The sequence below is a fragment of the Alligator mississippiensis genome, chromosome 3, assembly GCF_030867095.1.
Source record: "Alligator mississippiensis isolate rAllMis1 chromosome 3, rAllMis1, whole genome shotgun sequence".
NCBI lineage: Eukaryota > Metazoa > Chordata > Crocodylia > Alligatoridae > Alligator > Alligator mississippiensis.
The window spans coordinates 279370326-279381407 of NC_081826.1; positions in this window are offsets into that span (position 1 = coordinate 279370326).

An 11082-nucleotide genomic window follows, 5' to 3' on the forward strand; every position below is an offset into this window, starting at 1 on the left:
GATCAAGCCCATTATGTTTAATGAAAGATCACTACTTTGAGGTGAAATCTCTCTCCTCTTTCTGCACTAAGTTTGAGTAACTAGATTTGTATAGGTGAGTGAGTGAGATCAACAGGGCTAGAATTTGTACATCCCATTCATCAGGCAGGCGGTACCATTGGCGAGCTATTCCAATAGGATGGAATAGCAGCTCTTTAAGCCACAAAATCTACATAAGTACAGCTCCCATGGCTGTTTCTCTGATAGACAAATCTTTCTAAGCCCCTTCTAGAAATCATTTGTTATAATTAACTAACCCCTATCATTTAGTGCAGAACTGATTACTAATGGTCTGAATCGGATCCCTTGATGTCAATAGCAAAGCTTCCATTTATTTCAGTGGCCAAAAAAATGCTCTGGCAGTCACATTTTCAAAGCAAATCATGTAAGCTCTGAGAAAGTATGTTGTACTCAGGACAAACAAATCTGGGAAAAGGCTGATTTGAAATATTTGTTTACCTTTAAGCAAATATATACAAGGTGCAAATAAAGGGAGTTTTGTTTTCAGATGTGCCAAATCCGAGGACAAACATGATCACCAGCATGCTGGCTGTTAATTAGGAACAGTGCCACCTGACAGCCACATATTGCCACCCCTGATTTCCAGGCAGAAGTTTTACTGACTTTAATAGAAGTCAGTGCACAGACAGATCAAAGCCAGCTTGGGTTTAAGCACTGAATCAGGACTCCTATGCTGTTATGACTAATACCGTGTGCTTCGAGCCAACAGCAGTCTCTAGCATTGCTCTGTCTTGTTCCACTAAAAATGCAGTGCTACAGAAAACAACAGTAGTTGGTCAGAACGAAGCAAAATCAATTAAACAGCCTCTGCTAACCTGGTGGGGTTTGTTTGCTTTGGTTTAAAGACAGTAAACACTGGTACTAAACAGATGCTGTAGATATGGCTGTAGATATCTACTAGAACTCAGTACTGCTTTTTGCACAGCAGCAGAGATTGGAAGATACGTGACAACGCACGTCAGCTTATCTGGCACTGCAATCAAGATTCGACAGTCTTATTGAGGACTTTACACAGTGGCATCTTTTTTTATTTCCGATCATGAAAGACAAGGTAAACAGGATGGTATAAACTGAGAGAGAGGTAGCAAGCTGTTTCAGATGGAGGCCTGTCACGTTTTTGGTCGACACGTGGAATTCTCACCGATGCCGGTAGGGCTGTGCCTCTGGGCCCAGGGCAGCGTGCAGTCCTTGACTGGGGCATAAGCTCCTGCGGAGAATCTCTGTAGACACGACTTCTGTGCAAGGAACCCAGGGGCTGATGTTCTGGCTGAATCTTCTATTAATGCACAGGGGAAGCAGATTGTTTCTCCCTCCTCCTACACCTCTGTGTGCAAACATCACATCTTAAAGACAGCACAGTACATAAGAGGAGCAAAGCTAGGGAGCAGTTGCCTTACACAGAATACTTCTCCAGGAAAACTTCATTTACACACAAGAAACACAGAGAACAGTGGTGTTGGTTCAGGCAGTATTGACTTGATTGCTGCAGCTGTGCATCTGTCAGAGATGACAACAGAGAGCAACAGGGAAGTCGGGATAATGGCAGCAGAGCCCGACACAGAGCTATTCTATTTACTATGCAGGAGGGCCTGGATATCAGCTAGAAACAGACCCATCAGCCAACATGGAAGCCCCAACACCAAAATTCATCCATTGACCCTTGGCTCCTGGCTGCCTGCCGTGATGTAGCCCCAAATCCTTCAACAGCAGTGAAACTCGCAGCATCTTCCCTTTCATTTTCCTCTAAATACAAAAGAACATAGGACTAGAAGAAGCCTGATGGGCCACCCCTCAGCCCCAATATGTAATACACTTATTCCAGTCAGGATACCACGTTGTATCAGAATCTGACTCACAAGCCAGATGTTCCCGAATTTAAACTGAGTCATAGTCTTGAATATGATTATTCAAGCTGGCCTCTGAAGTCAAGCAGCCATAAAACTGGAAGGTCAAACCAGGAGGGGTTTCTCCTGCCTATGAAATTCCTTGGGCAGTGCAATTACCATCTTAATGTCTCTTCTATTAGCCCTTTTTGCATCCAGTTCAGGAGGTGTCTATGAGTGAAAGGGCTTCTGAGTAGTTTGTGACAACAGTGTTAAACATGAAGCTACTCTAATGTGCACCAGGAGCTGAGTCCAGTTCTGAGCATTTTCGTCAACTTTTCCCCCAGATGAAGAATGAATACTACTGCAGTTGAGCTTCAGCTCTCCTGTTGCTGGATGAAGCAGTTTTACAGCACCACAGGATGTAAAAAGAGAGACACTGAATCTGGATCTAGGCATGGAGAACACTTGTCCAAAGGAAAAATGGGCCAACTATGAGCCAATGCTGAGCAGTCTCATAGACTTCAGTGGAGCATTGCTTGAGGCTTGGCGACAGGATCCTGTTAGCGTTCCAAATGCAAAGTAAATTCAGACCAGAATTAACAGAAGGACAACAAGAAGAAATGAAGTATTTCCACTGAGGCTGGTCGAACAATTTCAGACAAAACTGCTTCTCCCTGGAAAGGCAGGCTATTTGAACGAACTATTTTTCCATACGAAATGCTGGCTTTTCACAGACCATTTCAATTTTTAATAGAAAAACAAAATGCCCAAATAACAGTAATATTTTGGCTAGGACCCAAAACATTATTATTATTGGCTGACATTTTTCATCATTTGAATTTAATTTGGTATTTTTCAATGGGTCTAAATTTTCTGCAGAGAAAAAGAAACCCATCTCTGCTTTTATGCCCTGGTTTAATTCTTAAGATCTTTTTGAAATGTTTCCTCCTAAGTTGTTCAGTTAATCCGTTCATTGCTTCTTCTAAGTCCTGATGGTGATGGCATGTATGTTCGATTGTTTCAACTGCACGGTAATATCTGATTTCCAGCTAAGGTTATTTATTTTAGTTCGGGCCATTGGACCTGTCCACCCCCCCATCACAGGAAATGGGAGTCGTTTCATTGACTTCAATGCCCCTGGGTCAGATGGGCACCTGTCCGTAGCAATGAAACATAATATCAAAATAGTTGATCATTTGACCTAAAAAAACAGACCTCAGTGAAAGACAGAAATCAAGCACTTGCAGCGGTTTTGGAATGTGTTATTCAAACATTCTGCTTTAGTGTCTGGCATGGAGCAATGTATGATGTCAGCACGACAAGCTGTTAACTATCTTTTTCTCATTTCTAGGTTACAAAAGATGAATTTAAAAATTATTACACAACTTCATTTTAGTGATGAAGAAACCCTGGAAACTCTAACTCCACCGCCCTCCCCATTTTGCTGTTGCTTTAATTGAGATTAGAAACTATGAGAAAGTGAAAGGTATCTGAAGGGCTAAACATGAGTCTGGTGTTTTTTTTCCCCTCAAACTCTTCTTTGGGCTAACTCTTCTGAGGCATGCAATGAAATTGCACTGCCTAATGCAGCAGTTACCCTGAACACTCAGGCATACTTTTCAGTATTTTCAACAGGTGGCGCCTTGAAGCCAAGAAATTACTGAAATTGAAAAGAATGGAGTCAGTCAGCGGATGTGGTAATCTACTGAAATTCACATTTGCATTTTTCAATGCAATCACTTGCTTTATTGTATGCCTACGTGTGAGATTTGTATCACAAATGTTCCTGCTCTGTATAAAAGCACACCATTCTACCACTTTGTTGCCCTTTATCTACTGATCACAATACTAAGGGGTTTGCTTCACCCTGAAATAATTTTAAATAATGATTTTAAGTCTCCTTTGTGCTACATTTTAACACATTCAGAATGGAAACCTTGAAAGCCTACAACCAAGTTTCTAAATATATTTAACACAAAAATATATATGCTATAAATACAGACTTGTTTTGACAATGTAGACCCAAATGCTGGAAGTACTCTTGCATGTCAATAACTTTGCTTTTGTGAATAGTCCAGTGGGACTATTTTAATGAGAAAAGATAGCACCTCTAGTTACAGTGATAAAATTATTACCAAAGGCTTGACTTCTACCAGTGTCATTGATTTCACCTGGAGATGAAGGTACTTAACACTTCCAGGAGCCCCTCGTCACCCTGCAGAACTGAGCCCCAGCCACACAAAGCAATCCTGCAAGGTACAAGATCCAGGACTACCTGATAAATTCAGAGGAAGTAGGGAGTATTCAGTGAGCACGTCTACATCAGCCACTTAATGTGCTGAAGACTAATTCTACTGCACATGTGTGTGGCAGGCTAAGCCCATGCTAATGCATTAATGCACAGTAGATTTAGTCTAATGCACATTAACGTCACTAAAAAAGCATTCATCTGTACTAATGTGCAGTAATATGCTGATTACAGCACATTAAGCTAGTACCTGTCATTATAGGTATTAAACTTAATACGCTGTAATTACAATGCATTAATGAATGCGTAAATGTGCCCAGTGTCTCCTTGGCCTTAGAGCCTTGTTACACCTTATGCTGCAAGCCACACAAGCATTGATCAGTGTTAGTGCTAGCTTTAGTTTGGAGCAGTCACAGCCTTAGTCTAGAAACCTTCTCTGACCGTCCCCCACCCACACAGCTGTGACCTGCCACTAGAGGCCTGTTGAGCAGGGGGATGACTAGGAGCTGTAGCTTTGAGGTGCCACTACAAGGCTGGTGATCCAGGACAAGCTTCTATTCCTGCTCTATGGGCAGGGGGGTGAGATCTTGGGCTACTGGAGGATTTCAACTGGGCAGTACATCTGTGGGGAGTGGCCACACCTCAGTGGAACAGGAGCTGGGTAGCGCAGATCAGAGATAATCCTGCCCTGGAGTGGAATCATGTTGAGCTGCATGACAAGTGCTTAAAGCCACTTTAAGGTGTTAATGTGCAGACAAGGACCCTTAGGGCCTTGTTACATGGTAATTTTGGGCAGCTCCTGGAGCTCTTAACCCCTGGATTGTCCTCACATTAACATCTTAAAGTGGTTTTAAACTCTCCTATATGGCTTACAGTATAAAGTATAACAAGGTCCTTAGATGCCTAACCTGCATAGGAATGCAAAAATCTAGAACTCTTGGTTCCAAAGTGATACCTTTTATTAGACCAACCAAAATAAAAGGTATCATTTTGGAACCAAGAGTTCTAGATTTTTGCATTTCTTTTTGTCTCAGACCAACACAGCTACCACATAATCCCTGTAACCTGCATAGGCACTTTTAAGAATCCCCTTAGAGCTAAGTACAGACAGTCAAAAAGCTCAAGACTGAATCAATTCAGTCTTTGCAAGTTAGTTTAATTGCAGAGATTAAACTGAGAAACAACTGGATACACATTTACTTTTGATTCAGAAAATGCAGCCACATGCCTGTAGTGGCTCAGGCCAGAAGTTGGGGGTGCTACAGCACAGCTCTCTGGCACATTGCCAGCCTGGGATGTGTGCTCACTTCCTCTTCCTGCTGCCCCTGAGGTCTCTGGGATTTGTAGTCCACACTCATAGCAGCAGAACTCTTCCTACTTCCAGGTGCCTCTGGGATTTGTAGTCTACAGTTGCAGCCAGAAGTAAGTTTGAGACGGGGAAGGGAAGTTTAACTGGCATCCCTGGCCCCAGACCTCAGCCTGTGGGGAGCAGTCCCTGTCTTCTGGCCCTCCCCCTCAACCCTGCTCTCTGAAGCAGACAGCACAGCCCAGGGCTGCAAAGCATGCTGGAGGACTTTAATTTGAGCCAGGAAGGGGTCTGGGACAGACATTACATAACTGATTTAGGTCAAACTGGTTTAAGTCTGATACTACGTTCAACCAGGTTTATTTTAAACCCATTTCAGCCATTTTGCAACTAGTTTATGTGCACTGAACTTCTGTTCTGTAACAGGTTTAAACCAGTTTCTGATCACTTAAACTGGTTTGTGTGTAATTTCTGTCCCTAGCCAAGGCACCTACCTGCATCCTTAGACATTGACATACCCCCGCTGTTCCCTGCTGGATCTGGGGAGCTTCTGCAGGATTGAGACTTTACTTCACTGTGCATTCTGCATCTCACCCACTTAAGCACCACTTGGTAACCTCCTAGGGAGAGATACTCTCTCATACATAGCACCAAAATTAGAAGCCATTTCATCTTCCTAATGGCCCCTGCAGGCAAAAATTTATTTCCCTCCTTTCTCATGAACAAGTACAAGAGGAACAGGTTTGGTAAACAAACTAACAACACCCACAGGGAACAAAGAGCCTTGGGAGGCCATTAGCATTTCTGTCTCAGCAGCCCAAGCACAGACTGTCATTCATTATTGAGCTCCTTTTGGCAGAAAGCATTGCTCATTTCTGACAGGGGCAGGTGTGCCATTAGAGGTTGTTTACATAATGCAAAGGACCTGTAGATAAATGGGAACATCACTTAGCAGGGACTGGTGTGTCTTGTTAGCAGAAGCAGCTGGCTGACAGAGCTGACGTGCATGTCAGCATAACAGCAGTCTTCTGCCTGAGGCAGGTGGCATGAATCTGCTATATGCCTGTCAATGGGGGAAACCAAAGTCTGCTGACAAGAACATGGCCAGAACAGCTTCATTGGCCATGTCCATGTGGCATAGGGAAAAAGAGCATGTGTTAGGTCGGATGCAAAGAAAATGTGTGTGTGTGTGGCATATCCAGGTATTTGTTTCCTGGGTTTGAGTAATGCCCTATGGAAAGCACCTGAGCTTCTGTCTTTCAGGTGAAATAAGGAAATGGCACACGTCTGTGTAATGGCTGCATGACACCTGTGGCACCTTTGGCTGTGCAGTGACGTATCTTCCTCTCATTGCTAGTGGCGGTGCATTTTGCATGATGGCAGCTAGAATTTGACCATGCAGCGCTACTACTAACAGCTACCTTAGAAGCTGCTGTGGAGTGACTTTCTCCTTCTGCAAAGAGAAACTGAACATTTATCAGAAACCTGGTCTGTTCTCTTGTTTTATTGTGCTGAGGCTATTCTGCAAGGCCCTCAAAAGCACAAGTACCAGAAGATAAAACATTTTAAAATGGGAAATGAAGGATAGTTGCAGGAGCTTGGCACACCTGAAAACACATCAACCTATAGCATATGGCCAGGTTTTTCCAAAGGTTCAGCTTCTACAATGGAGGCCAGATTTTCAAAAGCCCCACAACAGCAGTTGGGTCCTGAGCTATCTGACCAGTGTGCACATTCCTAGACATTCCCAGCTAGACTGTTTAGAAAAACTGGCCAGCTAGGGCCTGAAGCAATTGCAATTGTAATCAGTGGCCCATTTTCACTGACTTCAATTCATTTTGGATCACATACATATTGAGGTACTGACTATAGTACTATGGGTACTGAAAGGTACTGAAATGGGAATGGTTTGGTACCCAAGCACATGAAGGTAAGGATTGCAAATCTAAAATCCATCACATTTGAAAGTGGTGGTCACTGCTTCCTGTATACAGGTTTTATCATGTTTCACCTGCCTGCCGTACAAAGATAACCCAGTGCTTCTAAGGAACAACATCGTACTACAGTTTGCATAATTAGCAGCAGTTTGGAACTACTCTTCTTCTACATGAATCCTTAAGTTGCATTCATTCAGTAACAAATCTCTATTTTTCTTATTAGTGTATTGTTTAAGTTAAAGGTAGTACAATATCTAACACTAACTACATAGTCATGATTCAGTATATCTGCACATTAAAAAGCACCTCACAAGGACACTTTCCTGGACCCAGAGGAACAGACTTCCACCTCTGTGAAAAATGAAGTTTGCTTTCTACCTATGGGGACTTTTTACCATCTTTAATTTTCCCAGAGCCTGAGGAAGGGCGTGTGTGCCCTATATCTTTCAGTAAAAGATAATTTTTTGAGATTTCTTAGTTGGTCAAATAAAAGGTATCATCTCTAAATCAAGAGTTGTAGAGTTTCACATTTCTGATTCAGTGAAATGCATAGATATACTGCAGTCTGGGGGACGGTTATTACCTTTTCAGTTCATTTTGATCCAGATTCACCACTGTCACTGCTGGGCTGTTGAGCTCTAGGGTTCTCCACTGCAGAAGAGACAGGCCATGAAAGTACAAATACCTTGCAGCTAGGAGATTCTTGTTATGCTGCTCAGTGGCTTGTTACACAGCAATTGCCATACAGAACTGGAGGGTAAAAAGATGATCACTTCTGCCCTGACTACCTTCCCGTCAGGCTGGGAAGGAATGCCTAGTTTCTGCTGTAAGTGTTCCAGATTGTATAGGGAGGCTTTTTTCAGACATGGCATCCAACCCCATTCCAGATCTCCTTGCTTTGTGAGGGCCTGACTAATGCACAGAGAATATTTCATATCTGCTTGGACTTTTCAGATTTTGAGTACATGCAAAACAATCCCTTAGTAACAATACCTTCATTTAAATAAATCAAGCATTAAAATGCAAGCAAGTAGTCATTTGTTTTCCATGTCACTGGAGGACTCCAAGAGCAGAGCCATTTTATTTATCTGCCTTATTTTAATGCCACATTCCTCCAACATGGCAGGGGCTCTAGAGGAAGCAAGCTGTTTCTTCTGCAATAAAGGAAGGGTAAACATCTAGAGGAGGAAAGGCTGATCACAAGCAGCCAGCATGGATTTGTGAAAAACAAGTTGCATCAAACAAACCTGATCCCCTCCTTTGACAAAGCAACTCCTTGGGTGGATATGAAAGGAATGCTGTAGAGATTGTGTATCTGGACTTTAGCAAAGATTTTGACAAGGTCTGTGCGACAGGGGGCCATCCTGAGGCTGACCTCTGTGTCAGCCTACCCACCTGTCTTGGGCAGTCCGCCTACCTATGTCGCCTGCCACAACTTGTTAGTAGATAATTAAGTTGTTCATTAGGCAGGAGGCTGTCCTTCATGCACCCAGCTATACCAGGTAGTGTATACATGCTCTGACCTTCTTTACATATGTCTCATGCTTTGCAGGTGTTACTACCATTGCCAACTTTATACACCCGTGGCATTGAGCCCTCTGGCTCCCATCTCTCTGCAACATGCAGGAACTGAATTCTCTAGTGACTGGCTTTCTGTGCCTTTCTCTTGGGTGCCTGATTCTGTGCCTCTCTCCCAGGCTCCTGGTTCAGTATCCCCTTAGTTCCATACCTCCGGCACTAGGGGTGCTGCTGTATCTCTCTGGTGCTCTGGGCTTGTTGTACTCTTCTGGCACTATGCTTACTGTGCCTGACACTAGGCATTACCAAATTATATGCCCTCTCTCTCCAGGCACTAATGAGGCCTCCAAACCTCCCCTTCCAGCCTTATCCCAATCCACTGGAGTAAAACTAATACAAATACAAGCCCATAGGCTATAATTTAAATACTAACAACAACAACAGTTCTATGCCCTTTTAAAGGGCAAACTTCCACTCTTCCTTATTCTGGGAGACTTCTTGTAGTCAGGTAGCACCTAGATAGCAGACTAAGCAGTACTGGAAGAGCTAGGCAGGCAGCACCAGGTCTCAAGTAGCTTCAGCAGACAGGAACTCCTTCTCCAGCAGTTGCCAAAAAGAGAGTGTATTGTATGCTAGCTACAGCCTGGGCTTATATATCCCAGAACCCTGCCTTCTCATGGTCAGGTGACATTGGCAGGTGTGACCCATTACTTCCTTAGGCTGTTACCCCAGCAACCTGCAGCTGGGGAGCTCTCTTCTTCAGCCTTAAGGACCAGGCACATCTTAGTGCCCTGCTACAGTCTGGCATGACCTCCTCATACACAAATTGGAGAAATATGGGTTAGATAAAACTACCACAAGGTGGATAGATAACTGACTCAATAACTGCAAACAAAAGGTGAGAATTAACAGGTCCATGTCAGAATGGCAGGAGGTTTCAAGTGGAGTCCCACAGGCATCTGCCATTTATTAATGATTTATATACTGGCATAGAAAACTCCTTGAGCAACTTTGCAGATGACACAAAACTGGGAAGCATTTTGAACATATTGGAGGATATAAGTGCAATTCAGAATGATCTTGATAGATTGGAAAGTTGGGCCAGAGCTAACAGATTGAAGTTCAATGTGGACAAATGCAAGGTGCTACACCTTGGGAAATAATCGCAAACAAAAATACAAAAGGAGTTGCACCTGGCTGGATGGCAGCACTCTGGATAAGGACTTGGGATTCTTGGTTGATCAGAGTCTCAGTATGAGTCTGTAGTGTGATGCATCTGAACAAAAGGTGTATGTAATTTTGGGATGCATTAATAGAAGCAGTAGGTACAAGATATGAGGTGATGATGTCTCTCTACTTGGTACTGGTTAGTCCTCATCTGCAGTTGTGTGTGCAGTTCTGGGCTCCACATTTAAAAAAAGACATGGAGAAGTTAGAGAGGGTCCAGAGGTAGGCAGCAAAGATGATCAAGGGCTTGAAAAGCAAGTCATACAAGGAGAGGCTGAAGGAGCTAGGCATCTTCAGCTTGTGAGAGGGAACATAAGAGGAGACATGGCAGTAGTCTCCAAATACTTAATGAGCTTCCGTAAAGAAGAGTTTGAAGTTGCAGCAAAGTAAGTTTAGATTGGATATCTGGAAAAACTTCTGCACTGTTAGAACAGCGAAGCAGTGGAATAGGCTGCCTAGGAAAGCTGTGGACTCTCCATCACTGGAGGTGTTAAGGAAGAAGTTGTATAGCCATCAGTTTGGGGTGATCAAGATGGAGCTATGCCTATGTTCTCCTATAGGTATTTCTCATGCTTCTGAGCTTTTCTGGTTGCCCCAACCCCTTTCTGCTACATGTGTCAGGGTGCTTTTAAATCTTTCTTAGAAGTGTTGGGTGTTGGTTATGGCCACAGCTGGGGATTTGACTGAGGCGTGCCAATCCTCCTGCTGGGAACAAAGCCAGAGGTTCCTGACTCGGAGGTCTTGCCTGGCCCCTCCACTCAGGGTCACACCAATCTCCGTATTTGGGGCCAGGAAATTGTTTTACCCCATGGTCAGACTGGAATGGACGGTGTGTATTTTTGCCTTCCTCTATAGTGGGCTGCATGGCCCTCTACCCCTCTATATCTCTTAAGCATATATTGACAACACTTCATAGTTGGACATTGGCTGCCATGGGTCAGGCAGCTGCTGCTGTCTTGG